General features: G+C 39.4%; 1 pseudogene; it reads left to right on the top strand.

The window, feature by feature from the left end:
* The first annotated feature begins 16,822 nt into the window (after nt 1–16,822).
* On the top strand, nt 16,823–18,039 carry LOC148013216 (putative inactive purple acid phosphatase 29 pseudogene; annotated as a pseudogene).
* Nucleotides 18,040–20,969: the final 2,930 nt, after the last annotated feature.

Raw genomic sequence — 20,969 nt, 5'->3', positions numbered from 1 at the left:
ACTCGTTTCAAAGTCATTTGGACATTTCGATTACCTTTGGGGCTTAATTCATAGGAACAAGGCCAAGAGTAAGTGGAGAGATTGTAGGATAGTATGAATGGACTTGATTGTGATGTAGCATTTTATGTTTGTTGTAGGTATAGAGAAATACCAACAAAGAGGGAATCAATAGTAGGAGATGTTGCAAGAGATTGCTCTTAATACAAAGCTTAAAGCTCGGCATGCATAGCATATTTGGAATCCTTATGAAGAGTAGAATAGGATGCTTTAGGGGGTTGGACCTAGCTTAGAGATATTGGAATCTATGATTTTTTTCCAATATAAAATAATTTTATAGGTATTGAGGGGAGAAGAGCATGACATGCTTTTCTTTCCCCTTTGATATTTTTGATTTTCTTTCGACCTTATAGAGTATACATTCCTCCAAAAAGCATGCATTTCTTTTTGGCTCATATATTTTTGCATAAAATCTAAATTCAAATATGTTTTTTCACTCTAAATTATTTTTCCATTCTTCATATTTTTTCTAACCCCAATAACACTTTAGTCCTTGTTCCTTACGTAGGTCAGATTAACATGTTGTAAAATTGTAGAGCGCTTTAATTTTTGAAGTGAATGCATCTATGCTATGAATTTTTAATGTATTCAATATTAAATGATCCAATTTAAAATGTGTATTTTTTTTTCATTTTTAATGTCGTGGGTTAAATTTTACTAAGTACACTTGTGTTTAACAATGAGTAGATAGATGTGCAAATGTGACAAGTATTCACATTTCATTAACAAAATTACTTATTCCATATTTTTGTGCACACTAATTAACTTGGGGGAAGGGCAAGTAGCGAGCTTTTCGAGCGAGCATTTAAGCAAGATTTTCTGGGCAACCTCCATTTCTTGTTCCACATATTCTGCTTATTCCTCCTATTCTCTTGTGCACATATCAAGCACCACTATTGCTCCTACTGCCACCACCATCTCCACCACCACCACCACCACCACCACCACCACCACTGTCACCACGTCTACTGCTGCCTCCACTACTGCTGTCATTACCACCTCCACCACTTTCACCACTACCGTCCCCTCCCATGTTTCTCCCCTCATGTTAATTAAGGTCTCTCTCTCTCTCTCTCTCTCTTTCTATCCCCCATCTTTCACCAATTATTCTCTCTCTATTTTCTCTCCTCCCCATCTCACTTGCTCGCTCGCTCACTCACTCACTCACTCACTCACTCACTCACTCACTCTCTCTATATTGGAAACTTCTCACTTCTCCCTCTCTTACACACCTTCTCTCTCACTTGCTCTCTCTCTCCTTGTGCCACTCTCACAAATACATGTACATCCACTCTCTCTCTATCCCCCTTTCCTTTCCCTCTCTCTCTCACACTCACTCACACACACACACACACACACACTCTCTCTCTCTCTCTCTGTGTCTCCTTTCTCGCTCCTCTCTCACACTCTCTCAAATATAACAATTAAATAAAGCAACTAATGAATATTAGATTAGAGGGCACTAGACCAAATAAGCAACTCCTCTCTTTCTCCCCCTCTTACACACACACACACACACACACACACACTCTCTCTCTCTCTCTCTCTCTCTCTCTCTCAATTAGCAGCTTTTCACTTCCTCCCTCTCCTGCACACACACACACACACACACACACACACTCTCTCTCTCTCTCTCTCTCTCTCTCTCTCTCTCTCTCTCTCTCTCTCTCTCACGAAGACACACACACACACATACTCTCTCTCTCTCTCTCTCTCTCTCTCTCTCGTACACACTCTAAATTAGCAACTTCTCTCTATCTCCCCCCTCTTAATTTTTCAAGGGTTATCCATCCATTTTTCACAACCCTCTTATTATTACAAGGGTCAAGGGTTTGCATGAGGTAAATTATCTTAAACACTTTAAGCTGTTAATATCAGGATGAAAAGAATATCACATTGTTATCCCACATGCATATATACATTTACATACCTCTCACTTTTATGTGCATGATTTGATATTATATCCTGATATATCACTTCCACGAGCATTATTGTGTGGCCTTACTACAAGAGGATAGGGTATCAAATAGTTTGTTACACTCACTGTAGTAACGTGAGATATCTATTGTTTTTCACTTTGTTCGAATAGTTAATATCGAGACAACAATATTACCTCATTTTTACTCAATCCACTGTGCACATATACATTCACATGCATGCATGTTTCTACACTCCACCCTTCCCTAGATATTTTGCACATGCTCTGTTTACACATCTTGTAGTATTGCAATTGAGGAAATGCCTATACAGAATCTCGTTCACTTGCACATTCCTCTCTCTTTCTCCTCTTCCCTCTCATCCTCATTTTATTGTGCTTGTAAATAAAAAGAATCCAATAATTCTAAAAGTACATATTTATCATGCACATCAAATATCAATCGAGTTCCATTGTTGGGGGGTGGAATTGGTGATCCCTAACAAAGTCTAGGATTGAACCATGGAAGCACGCTAGCTCGATCAAGTAGGGAAGCATGTGCTCTAGAAGGATTGTGTCCATGGGGTTTCCCTCAAATGGGGGTGGGCATATAAATGTGTTGGGTGAGTTCATCTGCATCTTCTCCATGCTATCATCCACAAATAGTGTTATTGTTGGACTGAAGTGCGGCCAATCAATGTCGTCAAAACATTTCATGAAAAGGGGCTTTGTGTAACTCCTTTTGATAGAATTTGTTGTGGGAATTGCTCACCACTTTCCTTGTCCATATTGGAATACAAAGGTTGGTGCTTGCTTTGATGACCTCACACATTCACTTCTAACCAATTGGAGCAGCTCACTTAAGTTCTCTTCCTTCATGGAGTTCTAGATAGCAATGTCAAACAATGTAGATATTTCCTTCAAAAACCTAGCAAGCCTTGGTTGCAATACTTGCCCACTTCTAGGGGCTTCACTGGTAACGATACATTTTGCTTTGGCCACATATGTAGAAGCACCCCATTCATATTGAATACAATTAATTTTCTAGTTGTGGGAGGTAGTTGTACATGCATACGTGGAAGGGTGAGCACCCATGTATTGGTATGATGAAAAAGAACACTACATTACAATCAGGTATTGTACAAGTTTATATAAAAATGTTACCTTTGCTCTTAGATATTTTCCATCTTCGGCGAAGCGATACAGATATGCAATTAGTCTATTGGAATTTAGCACTACCGATGCAAAGTCACCACATCTTGCATTGCAATCTAAAATTGTGTCCCCTTCTTTTGTGTACATTTACAAGAATGAGCTCCAAAAAGCCCTACCACATTGCATGCCAACTACAGTATTTGGTAGTCATATAACGTATTAGGAATCTACTAAATGTTTACAAAACATATCAATGATAGTTTAACAACATTGGATCTCATATTGATTGGGGATCTTGATGTATCTCGCACCCACTCATTCGCAGTAATGTCACCTTTTGTGAACTTTGAAGGGATGATTCCATTGTAAGAGATATCTAAACGCATGTACGCTAGAATATATAGCACATGTACTTACATTTAAAGATTGAAATACTAACTTTAGCAAGCATACTCACTAAATGGAGCCAACAAGTGTGATATATAAACATTATCTAGCATGAGCATATCATGACTTGACTCTCACCTCTCTACATCTAATGACACATATAGGTGTCTCGCAATGAATAACCTGTGCCATGCGTAAGGCCCAATACTTTTGCCTTGACTTCATCCATCGGTGTCCATCCTCCACAACTTACTCGACAAACTCTACCATGGAGTGTGTTGTGGCAAGTAGTAACATCCATGCGTCCTTGAGAACATGATCATCCAGATACATGGCATCGACTGACTTTGCCTCAGTATGGGAGTTCCATGACGGAATTCCATCCCCCAATCCATGCACGTCACTATCTTTAGGGAGACAAACCACCATGATTTTGCATGCTGTGTTTGTGGTTTCTTCGTCAACCTCGACCATCTTGTTTTTGTTGACCTTCTCCAATGCCTCTACCAATCGAGAGAAGGCCTCACTTGACTGATCATTTCATAATGCATGTCCGATCTCGAATGGGTCATAGAGAATAGTACGTCACTCCACCTTCGCCATCATAGCAGCATGGGAGACAACGACTTGCAAGGGGTCTTCCATAGGGCTTTCAATGTTGTGGACCTTTGCACATTGACTTCTCGATTAGTAACATATTCTTCTTACTGAATGTTAATGATAGATAATATTCTTCTTACATGTTTGTTTACCTGCATGTGTGGTTGAAACATCTTGCACCATTGTAGCTTCGTGGGAGATGATGTCTTACAAGTGGAATTCTATGTGACTTTCATTATGGCCCTTTGTATGATAAATTCATAATTAGCAACATATTTTTTGTTCAAAATGTTATTGTAGATAGTATTATTGAGACACGTTAGTTCACCAGTGTTTATGGTTGGCACATCCTCTAACATTATAGGTTGAAAATCAAAAATTGTATCCCCCTCTGCAAAAATACAGACCATTCTTATTGGCATTGTATTGTGGAAAAAAAAAAACCCATGAGTCACACTTGTTTACTGGTAGTTGCCACATCCCCTAGCACGACTAGTCCGTGTTCTTGCATTATTTCCTTCCCTACACAAGGACACACATTGCTATTAACATCATATAATCCTAGAATATTTTAAAGCTCTGACATCATCCAATCATGACATGTGTGGAATTCACGAACATCATTTCTTTACCTCTCTGTGCATGTGCCACGTCCGATGTGACCTCAAATCCAAGACACTCAATTTTTCTACCCTCTGCATGTTAAAAAATATTGTCGATGTTACTTTGGTGATGAATAAGAATTACGTGCCTTCACATCATGAGTTTTGTACAAAAGCAAGCTTACCATCTTAGTGCTCTATAATACATGTGTCAATTCCATGTGATGCCTCACTGCTTCTCATCATTGTCATGCATCTCTCTACATCGGTGTGTAAGTTAACACTCTCCACTGAAAGATCTGGAAGAACTTGTTGTATCCTTCTATCCATATTGATGTCACGGACCTCGTTGGTGATGCCTTCCATTGTGATTTGCTCTTTAGTGGTATCAACGAAGGGGCCTGCATGGTTTGGTGGTTACAATTCATATTCAAGAAAATATTTTTACTGGAGTGTGGGCTAGTTTCTCACAACAATGTGTGGATGAAGCAAAGTTGTCCATGTTGAGAAGAAGTACACGTGAAGGTATATGAGACATCCTTTGCATTGTGACTGCACGATGGAGCATAATTGAATACAGGGACACCGCACTTTTAGTAGTAGCTGGAAACTATTGGACTTACTTGATGAGTACGGTGTACTTTTCATGGCCAATCGTGCGATGCTTATCACCACTAATTGCAATGGTACTAAGGCAGAGTGCAAAAGAAAATTGTGCAAGTGGGTCAAGGTGACAGGTCTAACCCTAGGCGAGACAAGCTCCCCAGGTATGTCCTGCCCTTGATGTGCCCTGAACAATTGTGGGTGATTGTAGGGGGCTAGGGGACTAGGGACGAAGCCGGTCGACCAAGGTCACCAGACATACCTAATTTGAGGACCCCTAGGTGTTGTGCTGTGATCGTGGATGCTTCTTATTTTTCCATTCAGTTCTTTTCCTTTTCTTTTTCTTTCTTTTCTTTTTTTTTTTCTTTTTCTTTTTCTTTTTCTTTCTTTCTTTCTTTCTTTCTTTTTTTTTTTTTTTTTGCCTGAGTACAACCATTACAATATGTTGAGGCTATCAACCTTTCCATGGGTTGGAAAATGTCAAGCTTCGAAGGCTTTGAAAATGAATAGTACCATGATGATGGTGCCCTAGCCTCGTCGTTAGAGAAGCAGTTGGCAAAAGGGGGAGATACACTTGAGATATTGTGCTTGGAGTGTTTTGATATGTTCAATGCAGGCAATTATGGAAAGGTGTATCTTGAAAATAACCATGCTTGAAGCATTGATGGGATTGGCACTATACACTTGTCTTTAGACAATGGACAAGAGATTGTGTTGAAAGATGTCAAATATGTGTCTAGCATTAAAAAGAGTTTACTATCTATTGGTCAGCTTGACTTGCATAGCTACACTACATTGTTTGGTGTTGGTTTGTGAAAAGTGAAAAAGAGTTCCATGCTGATTGCAAAAGGAACCAAGAAGGACACTTTGTATTGTTTGCACTGTAAAGCCTTGAATGGCAAGTTTCTTGCAATTGCTGAAATTCGCAGTCACTTGGAGTTATGGCATAAGAGATTAGGCCATATGAGCCAAAAAGAACTTGATGTCCTTACCTCTCTGAAGAGGGTTGATGAAAAAGGCTCTAAACTTGACTTTTGTAATGAGTGTCAGTTTGGAAAGCAAATAAAAAATTCATTTTACTCTGGTGTCTCTCATAAGTCCAATGTCTTGGACTTAGTGCATTCTGATGTATGTAGTATGCCCATGAAATCATTGGGTGGTGCTGTATATTTTATCTCCTTTATTGATGATTGTTCCAAAAAGATTTGGATATACCTGTTGAAAAAGAAAAGTGAAGTGTTTGCTATTTTTAAAACTTTTCATGCATTTGTGACCACTCAGACAAGTAGAAAGCTAAAATGCTTGAGAACTGATAATGGAGGTGAGTTCACATCTACTGAATTCAAGTCCTTTTGTGACTTGCATGGAATTAAGAGGGAGCTTACAACCCCTTACAACCCTTTTTCAAATGGAGTGGCTGAAAGATATAATAGGACTTTATATGAAAGAGTGCGGTGCATGCTATTCACTGCTAATCTCCCTCATGAATTTTGGAGAGAGGCACTCAATACTACGGTTCACATTTGCAACCGCTCTCCAAACAGGTCCTTAAATAATGGCATCCATGAGGAGGTTTGGTCTGGCAAATCAGCCTCATATGACCATTTACGCACATTTGACTGTGATGCTTTTGTGCATGTTAGAGATGAGTTGAGGAACAAACTTGACCCAAAATCCACCAAAGGCATTTTCATGGGCTATGGTGATGAGGGTGAATTTGGCTACAGAGTGTGGTTACCTTCGTCCAAGAAAATTATTCGCAGCTGTAATGTTAAGTTCAATGAGGCAAAATTGCTGAAAGGTACTTTAGACTCTAATGAAGATATGAAAAATGTCAAATTTCGGAGTTTGCAGCCACCTATTACTTCAAAAAATAAGCCTCATGGTGCTGTACCACAAGCTGAAAATGACAATCAGCTAGTTATTTTTGAGCCACACGATGATGGACAGCAAATAGGAGCACAAGGAGGTCATGGACAGCAAGATAGACTTGCTGATTATAAAAATGCAGGTGTTGGTAATGAAAATAAAGGTGCTGTACAGCATGAACAGCATGCTGAAAATGGCTTACAACAGCCAATAACTGCTGAAAATAATTTACCTCCATGTGTAGACCCAATTCCTGAAAATGTTAATCATTGGGTACGCAAGTCTATACGCGTAAGAAGGCAACCACATAGGTTTGACCCCTCCTTGCATTATGTGATGCTTATAGATGAGGGTGAGCCTCTTACATACAAAGAGGCCAAGTCATGCGAATTCAACAGTAAGTGGCAGCTAGCTATGCGCAGGAAGAGATTAAATCTCTATATGCAAATGATACTTGGGATCTTGTATCATTCCCCAAAGGAAGGAAGCCTCTTCCAAACAAATGGGTGTACAAAGTAAAGACAGTTGATGGGAAACCCAAGTAAAAGGCAAGACTGGTTGCCAAAGGGTATGCACAGAAGGAAGGGATTGACTTCCAGGAGGTCTTCTCACCTGTTGTGAAGATGACCACTCTACGTGTGCTTTTTGCTCTTACTGTTGTATTGAACTTAGAGCTATACCAAATGGATGTAAAAACAACTTTCTTGCATGGTGACATTGATGAGGAAATTTACATGAAACAGCCCGAGGGCTTTGTAGTTCTTGGAAAAGAACAAATGGTGTGTAAACTAAAATGCAACATGTATGGGCTGAAGCAAGCACCACGGCAGTGGTACAAAAAGTTTGACACTTTTATGCTATCTCATGGGTTTACACACAGCCATGCAGATCATTGTTTGTACATGAAAAAGGATAGAGATGGCAGCCCCATCATACTTGTTTTGTATGTGGATGATATGTTGCTAGCTGGGAAAAGAAAGACTCGCTTGGATGCTCTCAAAAATCAGCTAAAATCAGCCTTTTCGATGAAATATTTGGAGAATGCAAAGCATATTTTGGGCATGAGGATTCTTAGAGATAGAATGCAGAAATTGTTGTGTTTATCTCAAGAAAAGTACATTGAAAAGGTACTGGACAAATTTAACATGGCTGAAGCTAAGCCTTTTGGGGTATCCTTATCTCCCTATCTTAAGTTTAGTAAAGCCAACAACCCAAAAGATGATGTGGAAGAAAATGCTATGAAGGGAGTCCCTTATGCATCAGCTTATGGCTCTCTTATATATGCTATGGTTGCTACTCATCCAGACATTGCTCATGCAGTGGGAGTTGTTAGTAGGTTTATGTGAAATCCTGGCAAAACACATTGGGAGGCTGTCAAGTGTATTCTTCGATACCTCAAGGGTACACAAAGAAAGTGTATTTGCTATGGGCAGGATGCACTTAGTTTACAAGGTTATTGTGATGCAGACATGGCAGGTGACTCGGACACTTATAGGTCTACCAACGGATATGTCTTTACAATTGCTAATGGGGCTATTTCTTGGTGTTCCAGGTTGCAGCACATCGTCACACTCAGTACTACAAAAGTTGAATACATATCAGCTACTACTGAAGCTTCTAAGGAAGCTATATGGTTGAGCAGCCTTGCAGAGGATCTCGGCATGTCTATGGTTACTGCAGTTTTGGGATGTGATAGCCAGAGTGCTGTGTATTTGGCTAAGAATGACATGTATCATTCATGCACAAAGCATATAGATGTGCAATATCACTTTATCAGAAAGATTCTAGAAGGTGGTCTAATCACATTGACCAAGGTCAAAACATAGGACAACCTTGTAGATGAGCATTGCATACGACTAGAGGGAGTTGGTTAGAGGTTCACTTCGGCCCTTTAAGTGGGAGGTTGTTGGGATAAAGGCCCGTTTGACCTCCGTGTAAAGCATACGCACATTATTTAGCTGTACATGTGAATGCACCCTTACGTGCCCTAAGTATAAATACATTTTATTCTTTATGTACCAACATATGGTTGGTACACCCATATCCAATCGTACTTTCACTCTTTCTCTCTCACACCAGTCATCACACTCTCACACTCACTCCTCAAACTTCTGCACCTCTACAACTGAGCTCCAACAAAGCCTACATCCAAGTATACTAGAGTAGTCATTGATAAATGTAGCAAAATAAAGATGGATCCCAAAGGCACAAGTCTACATAGCACCACATACTTTACTATGTATAGACTATAATTTCTAGACAACACACACTGCACCATCCTTCTTAAAGGCAAACCAAGACATTTTATCGAGAATGTAACCCTCACAAACATAGGGAGATGAAGCATCCAAAATAAGCACATCATCAACCATCTGGCACCTCTAAAGAGTCATGAGACTACCAAAACTCATGTCCCAATATCTAGGATGCCATTTTATTAGCTATAAGTGTCAGTTGGGTGACACTAGGGATTTGGCATTTAATGGTACTTAATGCCAATCCAGGGGTTAAAGGAGATTTAAGAACACTCCAGAGATTAATTGGTGTAGCCAATTTAATTGTTGGCTAGTCACACTAATTTTCGAGGCACTAAAATAATTATCAAGTTAACTTACAAAATTTTAAAGCTAAAAATTAATTTAATAATGCAAATAATGGTAGAAAAAGAAATTAGAAGGCTGCCACTTGGCAAAACTTGCCCATACAAGTAAAAACAACGTTTTTTAGGCAAGTTGAGAGAGACAAAAAAAACCTTGCCATAGCTGCTACAACAGTTGAGACGCCATTTTCAACCAACAAAAGGCCCTCCGAGAGCTGGTGACTTGCCCTGAAGAGACTATAACAATTGGTAACATCAATTTGAGAGTTGTTTCAGCCAAACAAAAATCATATTCTGTGTGTTCCATCAATGGAGACAGCTTTCATGGCTGTCAAGATAGGGCAATAGCTGATTTCTTCCACTTTCTCATGATAGAAGTCTAAATTTTCTCTCCATTCAACATTCTCTCGCCATTTCTCAACCTTGCTTCGAAGATCTCAGCATTCTAATCCCTAGAGGCTAAGAAATCGTATTTTTCTCTACTGTAAATCCTATATTGTTGTAAATTGGGGTTTGATAACAACCTTAGGAAAAGTGCCAAGAGTTTGCTAGTCATTGTTGACAGCAAAGGGATTTTGGATTGTGAAGGGAATTTAAGGAATCCCATTGTATTCACATTCAATTGCAAAAATTAAAAAAATACCGAAAGGAACGCCGATTTTGGGGCCAATAGGTGTCCAATGTCAAAGATTGATAGGTAAATATTTGTGTTTCAGTATTTCATTAATTATTACTTGCTCCACGGAAGGAAGGTTGGTTTCATAGTTCCACTGCCATGATACCATGATACCATGAAATCCTTTTAATGGTGCTTACTACCAATCTGGGGGTTAAAGAAGACTCGGGAACACTTGAGAGATTAATTGGCATAGCCAATTCAATTGTTGGCTAGTCAAACTAATTTTCTAGACACTAAAATAATTATTAAATTAATTTTCAAAATGTTAAAGCTGAAATTAATTTAATAATGCAAATAATGCTAGAAAATGGGATTAGGAGGCTACCACTTGGCAAAACTTGCCCATGCAAGTGGGAACAACGTTTTAGGCTGGAGCAAAGAGACAAAGGATCATTCCAACCTTGTGCAAGCTGAGAAAGACAAAGAGAGGTTGCTATAGCTGCTACAGTTTCAACACCTTCCGCCCATTCCTCCACAAGCTCATCTGCACTTTTTTCTATACTTGAGGTATCACGTGAGGAAATGAATTGCATCTTTCCTCAGGAATAAGCAACCATCCCATGGAGAGACCATTTTCGAGTATCACTCCACCCATAAACTAGATTACATTTTCAGCCCCAACTTTTTCAACACCTTCCGCCCATTCCTCCACAAGCTGATCTGCACTTTTTCCTGTACTTGAGGCATCATGTGAGGAAATGAATTGCATCTTTCCTCAAGAATAAGCAACCATCCCATGGATGGACCATTTTCAAGTATCACTCCACCCATCCGCTATTAAAGAGACGCCATTCTTCACCCAACTTTCTTGCACAATTGCCAAAGCACATTCAACTGTATCCTTTTCCTTGTGCAACAAAGTGGTACGCAGTCTCATATGATGGGAGGCTTATAGGTTGGACCATACTTTGCAATCTCTTGGACCATCTCAAGGAAGTAGGGAGATCTTATAACATTGAATGCAACATGATCATGGTAGAAAAACCTCGCCACAGTTGCATCCACCCTGTCCTTTCTACGAGGATCCCAAGCTATTCCCAAGGTTTGTTGCTTGCTGCATTTTCCATTATGGGATTGCGAGGATACAAAAGTTCCAAGTCCCCCAAGCATGACTCCATCACCCATGACTATATCATCAACTTGTCCACTAAAAGAAGAGGCATCAAATGCTTGTCTTTTCCTTGCTTATGCTTTACCTTCTTCACTTGGGTACTTTGCCAAGAGCTACCTTCAGATTTCAAGTGTGGTATCTGGGCAGAAATTAATTTGGACTCCAATGTCAACATGGCATAAGTGTTGCTTCACACGATTGGATCCTCCTATTTTCAATTGCTCACACCTTTTGCATTTCCATTTCTTTGTACCTCCCTTTGATGCATAATGGTCCACTTTCTTAACCTCGTCCCATCAACTAGGCTAAGATCGCTTATTGCTCGAATGCTTTGATCCCAAGGAAACCATGACTTCTACAAATTCAAGAATCAAAAGCATTAGTTGACCCTCCATGAGACTCGGCCTATTTTGGGAGAGAGAGAGAGACTGCTATGAAAATAGAGCAGTTTGAGAGAGAGAGAGAGAGAGAGAGAGAGAGAGAGAGAGAGAGAGAGAGAGAGAGAGAGAGAGAGAGAGAGAGAGAGAGAGAGAGAGAGAGAGAGAGAGAGAGAGAGAGAGAGAGAGAGAGAGAGAGAGAGAGAGAGAGAGAGAGAGAGAGAGAGAGAGAGAGAGAGAGAGAGAGAGAGAGAGAGAGAGTTGTAATTAGTAAAGGGAAAGATTAAGGCTATCATGTCAAACTGCAGTTTTGGTACAAAAAAGGCATGTTCACATAGAAACATGTCTAATTTGTAGAAAATTTTTCAAAAATTAATAACTAAGGAACCGTTGCTCGAAACAAAGGGTGGTACAAAGAAAAATGTTAAGTTTGAAGGAATAAATAAGATTGTAAGGTCATATTTCAATTTTGGTGAATATAGAATGTGTTCACATGGAATAACAATACAATGAAAAAAGGGCTAAATGGGCAAGGAAAGACCTCGAGGATAGGGTAGAATAGGACGGTTGGGTGGGAAAGAGACCCCAACAAGGCCTAGAGAAGACATCACATCATTTAAAGATCATATAGCTGCACAGGGACGCGTCCCCACACTAAGGACTAGTATGTCTAATTGGCAAGGGCCCAACACTTGACCATAAACCAAACCCTTGCATCCCCACACTTAAGTCACCACACACACACACACACACACACATACAAACTCAAGGGGTAGGGTTAGAAACACTTGACCCATTCAGATGGTCGAGGTGGACCATCATCGACGCGCTAGGGGTCGAAGTCATTTGCAGGAGCTACCACAACTCACCATAGCATGTGTCAAGCATGGCATGGACCATGCAACAATACCCAAGGAGGTAGCATCGTTATTATTGATGGAGAGCTGTTAAGTTATTGGTGATGAAGAATGTAGCACTAAACTCAACAAGGGCTCATGTGAGAATGATAGATCAGTCTCACTTGGTTGAGAAATCGACAAGAGAAATGGTGCAAAGGAAGTATACTAGTGTGCACAAGTGATGATACATCAATGCTTCCCAACCCATCTTGTGTATAAGTGCGAGAAGGCAGGTCATGGAGCCTTGCAATGCACTACACAAAGCAGATTACGTGTTTTGTGGTGATGGTAGAGGATTGCCTGTGTATGCATAGTGTCAAGGCTTGAATTCCATCATCTATTTAGTACTATTTCATACCTTAGTACTTGTATGCATGTAGGCTTTTGGGATCATCATGTGTAAAGTGACTTTAGCTTTCATATGATGTTTCACTCAAAAGTCAAGTGCACGTTCAAAAAACATCAGGAAGTTGTATTCAATTAGATGTTATATGATTAAGAATGAAATATTCTTCAGGACAGTGCCATGAGATGGTTGTTGATGTTGATCCTACTTATCTATGTCTATTTCCTGAATATCTATGTTATCTACTTTGAGTTATGTGATTAGTAGTAGTCATGATGGTTGCAAACTATTATTTATCTTTCAAGAGAATGGTGTCACATGAATAATCATAATATGTATTTTTTGTCTATGTAGTGTTCTTGAATATTAAATTATGATAATGGTTATAGATGGATTTAGAAAGTTTGTTGATGTTGTAGGACTATTCACAGGCACATTGATATATCTTGTATTCTTGTTGTGGACTTGAGAGGTCATAACACTTTGGCGATCCTGTTGGTTTCATAGAAATAATTCTCAAGATTTAGGCATCATGCTTGGAAATAGTTACCACAAGAACACATTGCAGTAGTGCAGGATACTAATGGCATTGAAGATGTACAATGTGCCTTTTATGGGCAGCATTTATATCAGAAAATTATCCACATTTGTCAAATCCCATTTTAACAAGAAGCAGATCCCAGAAATTAAGGGAAGCACTAGCAAGACAAGAAAAATAGGTTGCAAGGATGAATGATAGAGGAGAAGCATGAGGATTAGGCAGGCTAGATGAAGAACAATTTATAGATGCTAGGAGGAATTCTTTGGTGGTGGGTACCTCTGCGAGTACCTCGATAGCATATCATTTCCCTGCCACCTCAATAGAATCTCCTTAAACCTCTCCAAGCATAGCAAGTTTGTTAAATAATGAGGAAGCAATATTGCCGCTTGAACATCAAGATACTCCTCCTAGTTAGATAGGGACTTAAAAGGTTACAACATCTAGTGCTGGGGAGGACACTTTTGTTGTAGAGTGCTAGAATCCCCTCTCATAAATTTTTGAATTTTAATCATTTACCACCTCAGAGGAAGCCCAAAAAGAAAAACATAATGAACCCAAATCAGCTTGTCAACCCAAAGGTCTGAGCATCTAAGTTTTTAGGGAAAAAGAAGAAAGAATCTAACTGCTGTGTGGCTCAATTTGAGAGGATTCAACTAGATATATGGAGATCAAGTCAAGAAGCACCAATTTGCTACTACCTTGTAGGGAAAAGCCATGGACTAGTTTACTAGTTATGGTATGGTAGCATTCAATACATATGATGCTTTAAAGACAACATTCTTAAGCAGGTATTGTAAGGACAAAACTCCAGGAGACATTTTAAGGAAGATCAAGAAGATCAAACAAAAGAATATGTTGGTGGAGGATTATGCTAAAAAGTTTAAGAACTTGTTGAGCATGTTGGATGTTAGTGATGCACTATTAGTAGAGATGTATATCACTTATTTTATGAAGGACATGAGGGGTAAAATCAGGAATCCCATTGCCAATGTGGGGATGGGTTAGAATTATACATTGGGTATGTTGATTAGGGCTGCTATGAGGGTAGAAAGGAGGTTAGTACCTCCTGATCAAAGATCTGTAAGAATGGTGACTCTTTGGATTTAGAATTAGAAAGTGATAGTGAGGACAGTGAGTATAGTTCAGTATCAGAGGATGATTTCAGTGACTTTGATGATGATGAGTCTAGCAGTAAGAAGCACAAGAAGAAAAATAAGAAATCGAGAAGGAATCAAAGGATAAACATAAGAAAAAGGTAGAGGAGAGAGAATTGGATAAGAAGATTAAACAAAAATTGCAGTATTTAGGTCTTTTTGACACCAAGAGGAAAGAAAAGTAATGTGAGATATGCCAAAGAAATGGCCATGAAACTAGGACTTGCTGGTACATTCCTAATGTCAGGATGGCGTAGTAGATGCAAGTGATACAGCCTAGGCCAAGACCTATGCAGCCAGCTACAATCAATTAAGTTATTACTAACACAATGCCTTAGAGACCCTTCAGGGGACCTAGAAGAATGTAGGCAAGACAACCTTGGGGAAACTCCATCTCCATACACAAGAATTATATAATAGAAGAAAACAAAGATGAAAAAGTGAACAACCAAGAAGAGAAAAAGCTATCCTTCTTATCTCAATAAGCTTAGGAGACAAATGTCATCACTTCTCACATATTATAGAAGCATAGAGATGCAAAAAGAAGCTAGGAGGGGAGAATTTGCAACCATTGGAATAGTTTCTTTGATTGATTTTTCACCTTAAATATAGATTGGGTTTTTCTTTCCAAACATGTGGGCAAGGCCACTTACTCTTGGGTATCCCAACTAGACATTCTACTATATACGATCCTATGATAATTGACATGTTTAACATGTCTAGATTTAATTCAATTGACATGCACATTGTGGTGCCTTAACTTGTGAACAAATTTAATTTACAACTTATGTGGGAGTGAGGTCACACTCTAAAATGATATTATAGTGAATGTTCGAGGGTCCATGATATTCAATTTAATCATCTTGAATTAACTTGGAGCACTTGGATGCCTTCATGCTATTTTTAGCTTGATGTGCTTTGAAGTGCCTTTTCAATTTTGGATTCAATTTTTATCACTTGGATGTAGTCAATGTACTTCCAAGCACCTCCTTACCACGTTTTGAGCTTTGCTTTTTTTGTTGCTTTTTACTAATGGTTACTTTTTAGACCTAAGAGTTTCTTTTTCAGTTTTATAACGTCCCTAGGCACTTTTGGACTTCATATGCCCCTTGCTTTTTCAACCTTTCTCTTCTTTTCAAGTGACTCCAATATGCCAATTTGATCATGTATTGCCCCTCAAAAAAGTTTGTGTACTAAATGCCCCCCTCTTTCTCAATCTATGTTTACTTGACATTGAATGTAATATGAGTGGATCTCTCTCATGAAATGATTTAGTACACCATACATTAGGAGACCCATGCCTTTCCTTGACTAATTAGGGTTGACTATATTAACACTTTAAAATTACGGGAGTATCTGGACTTGGCTCTCGAAGATATGTTAGGGACTTGACCTCGTTTAGGCATGCTTGGGCATGCCTAAGTGGCCTTGGGCTACCCATCAACATTAGTACCTAGTAACATTTGGGTTAACAACTAAATTGAGAGTTCAAATGATGGACATGTTCATCATTGTATGATAAGCGCTAAGGGGGTGTAGCCTTCCATGGGGGGGTTGCCCCTTCTGGAGTCTTTGTGAGCTCAAATTTGCCCTGTGAAACAAGGTTTGAGCTCCTCACCCATTGGAGAGGAGACTGAGTATTGTTTCATTCTGATTGTACCACGGTCCCTAGAGGTGTAAGCTTTTGTTGAAAAAGGAAGGTTTGTTGTCATGTAGGCCTATGTGAAATTATCTTGAATTATCTTGAACTATATTGAAGAAGTTGGTTTTGACCGTCCCGCCGGAACCTCTTCGTGCTGAGATAGCAAGCCTGTGTGAAAGGCACACTCCTGCCTTGCACCGTTGCACGACGTTGTCCTACATGTAGACGAGCCTTCAGCATTGTTGCCTTACCTGCCCCTATCTCATGTACCTTCAATCGCCCGTGCATGGCGCACTTGTACCTGCCGCACCCACTTGGTCTCTTACCCTACCTGTCACCTGTGACTTCATCAACATACAGGATTCACACACAGCTAGGCAGACATTTTGAGAGAGAGAGAGAGAGAGAGAGTAGGTTTACCCTGTGCATGTTGCCATTACAAGAGCTCTCGTAGAAGGTGGAACAAGGCAGCAAAGAGAATGCTCAATTGGGTCTCCCTTCTTCATAGTCTAGCCATGGCCTTCTCACTCATGCAAACAACCTGTGGCTTCTGCCAGAATTCCCTGGGGAGACTGCAGTTCTTGGAAACCATGACCTGGGAGGGATTCTTAATAAGAGACAATTGATGGAGCAAATTTGTCAAATGTGATACATCTTGGCACAAGTTAATCAGAATTCTTTTGTTGTGGATGGTCAGTCTTGCAATAGCGACTTAAACTCAATTGATGGATTTGGAAATTACCATCTTGAAATTGATGGTGTTGTTGGATCACAAATGGAGAACAAAAGTCTACTTTACCTGTACTTTTTGGATAGTGGAGATTATTCCACTATGCCTAACATAGGTGGATATGGTTGGATCAAGCCCTCTCAACAAGTGTGGTTCTCTCAAACATCAACAAGATTGGAGGTAGTACCAACTATTTGTGACTATGCCTAAATGCTTTATTGTGTTAGAGAGAGAGAGAGAGAGAGAGAGAGAGAGAGAGAGAGAGAGAGAGAGAGAGAGAGAGAGAGAGAGAGAGAGAGAGAGAGAGATCATATACAGGTTGATGAAAAGATTGTTTACATGTTGCATACAAGAGTTCACCAGTACCTTAGAATAACTCAGCTCCAAGATTGGTATACCTCCGCATTCCACTCCTAGAATTCGGTTTGTTTGATGCATCCAACATGACTGGTGTCAAACGGGAGGGCATAAGCTCACCCTCTATCAACTCTGGTTTCTTCACAACCATGGTGGAAGCTACAGATGTCAAAGCTGCATTTGTTGGCCATGATCACATCAATGATTTCTATGTGGATTTGATGGGAGTGAAGTTGTGCTATGTAGGCGGTTTTGGGTATCATGCATATGGGTTGGAAGGCTAGTCAAGGTGAGCTAGAGTGGTGGTAGCATATTCGTAGAAGGATGGAAATGGAGGTTGGGTTGGTGTTTCCAAGATATGCACTTGGAAGAGGTTGGAGGATAACCTTGTTGCATATGTCTACACCTTAAAGTAAAGAGGGGTTTTGAAATACATGATGAGAACATTAGAAGAGGATCGGAAAGAAAGCTTTATATAAATATTGCATTGGTAGATTTGTATATGAAATGTGGCTATCTTGGTGAAGCACACAAGGTATTCGACCAACTACCATTTTGAGATGTAGTTACATGGAATGCTCTTATTGCGGGATATGCTCAACAAAACCTGGATGATGAAATGCTGAACTGTTTAAAGAAGATGTAGCTTGAAGGGGTGTCTGCGATACTGTCACTTTTACAGTCCACTTGAAAGCTTATAGCATGACAAGAGCATTGGAATTAGGCCATGTGATACATGTTGAGATTGACAAGAAATTTGGTTTAGAAAGAGATTGTTATGTGGGTAGCATTTTGGCAGTATGTATGGGAAGTGTGGCTCGATTGCTCAAGGATGCATAGTTTTTGACTTGTGTGTTCAAGATGTGGTATCTTGGAATGAAATGATTAATGCATATGGGAAGAACCATGAGGTTAACATGGCTATGGAATGGTTTGAGAAGACGTAACAACATGATGTGAAGCCGAATTCTATTACATTCACTTGTCTCCTTACTGCATGTAGTCATGCCAGCTTGGTCTACAAGGGATAGGAGTATTTCAAGGCAATAAGACAGAACAATATTGAATCAAACCAAATGTAGATGATGTTGCTTGCATGTTTGAAAGCTTTCACAACCAAAGAAGCTTTAGAAACATGCAAAAGATTACATGTCTGTATCATAGAACTAGGGTTAGAAACAAACCTTCATGTGGGTTGTATACTAGTAGATGTATATTGTAAATGTGGTTTGGTTGCAGCAAGTGAGAAAGTATTTAATGTGCTTCTAGCTTGAGACATACATGTGTGAACACATTACTTGCACATTATGCTAAATGTGGGCTTGTTAAGGAAACATAAATTTTTTTGCAACAAATGCAAGGTCCAATCCCAGATCCTGTCTCATATACTTGTAGTTTGAAAGTTTGTGGAAACTTAAAGAAACCTTGGGTACAGGAAGGACAATGCATCATGAAATAACCAAAAGGGCATTAGAAATAAAGCTTTTTGTGGGTAGCGCTCTTGTGTATATGTACAGCAGATGCAAACTAATTGTAGAAGCCCAACAAGTGTTTGATAAGTTGCCAATTCAAAATGCCATCTCTTGGACTACACTCGCTTGTTATGCTCGACATGGATGTGATGACAATATACTCCAGTGTTTCATAGAGATGCAACTAGAAGGTGTGCATATGGATACAGTTATATTTGTCACATGCTTGAAAGTCTGTGGCAATATAGGAAATTTGGAAGTAGGTGTGGAAATAACTATAGAAATAACCAAAATGGGAATAGAAAGAGAACAATATATAGGAACTACACTAGTGGATATGTTTTACAAATGCTCTTTATTTGTTGCAAAAGCTCATTGCATATTTGATAAGTTGCCTACCAGAAAATGCAATCTCATGGACTACACTGATTTTAGGATATGCTGATCAGGATGAACATGGCCTTGATCAGGAAGTGCTCAACTGCTTTGAAAAGATGAGTTTTGAAGGTGTATTTGCAAATGCTGTCATGTTCATTCTCTGTTTGAAAGCTTGTGGAAACATTGGAGCATTAAAAAAAGGGTGAGAGTTACATGCTCATGCTAAAAAAACAAGTTCAGAAAAGGACCCTTGTGTGGGGAACATGTTGATAGACATGGCAGTTGTGGGTTTGTTGTGCTGAAGGACAGAAAGTCTTTGATGAGCTGGATAGATCAGACATCATAGCTTGGAACACAATGATCAAGATATATGGTGAAAACCATGAAGGTTATATGGCTATACATTGTTTTGAGGGAATGCAAGAGTAGGGTGTGTAACACTAGATTCTATCACCTTTACTTGTCTTCTTGCTACATGTAGCCATGCTAGTCTCATTCACAAGGGCCAATAGTATTTCAAAGTATTTCAAGGGGTTTGGAAGAAATTTCTATGTGGCCAACAAACTTGTGGACATGTGCTGCAAATGTTGGTCCCTTGTAAAAGCACAGATGGTGTTTGACGATTTACTAGTTCAAAATATGGTCATATGGAATGCAATGATTGCAGTGTATGTAGAACATGGGCCTTGTGAAGAAGCATTGAGATGTTACAAAATGATGCAGTTGCTGCAAAGCATGCCTATAGATGCCATGACTTGTTACCATTGTTATGTACTTGAATGCTTGTGGCACTTTGGGGGCGTTAAGAGTAGGCTAGGAAATACATACTAAGGTTTGGAACTCAGGCTTAGGAAATGATCTTATGATAGGATATGTGTTGATGGACATGTATGGGAGGTGTGATTCTGTAGCAAAAGGAGAGAGAGTTTTCAACAGCATGCTAACTTGGGATGTTGTAACATGGACTGCTTTGATAAAGGCATATTGTGAGATTCATGAAGATGACAAGGCTTTGCAATGTTTTGAGATGCAAGAGCAAGATATGCTTTTGGATGATGTAACTTTGTCCTCTATTTGATGCTTGTGGCATTTCATAGGCCTTCAATAAAGGATGATAGGTGCATGGAAAAGTTCTTTGGAGAGGGTTTGACAAGGAGCTATCTGTGTGAGCAATGCAATAGTTGATATGTATGGCAAATGTGGCTCTCTTGCAAAAGCACATCAAGTATTTGATAAACTATAAGTTGCAAATGCATTCTTCTAGAATGCACTCATCACTGGATATGCTTACCGTGGGCATGGTGAAGAGGCATTTGAGCATTTCAAACATATGTAGTTAACATGTCTCCTTGTTGATGCGGTCACACTTGTTTTATCCTTGAAATCTTGTAGCCTTAAAAGATCCTTATAAGGAGGCAAAAAAATACATAATGAGATAAGTAACTTAGGATCACAAATAGATCCTCTTGTTTGAAACATGTTAGTAGACATGTATA

This window comes from Lygodium microphyllum, chromosome 26 (assembly GCF_053477565.2).
Source record: "Lygodium microphyllum isolate KBCC chromosome 26, Lygodium_microphyllum_v1.1.10, whole genome shotgun sequence".
NCBI lineage: Eukaryota > Viridiplantae > Streptophyta > Polypodiopsida > Schizaeales > Lygodiaceae > Lygodium > Lygodium microphyllum.
The sequence above is the reverse complement of the archived record's forward strand: the minus strand, read 5'-3'. Positions and strand labels throughout refer to the sequence as shown.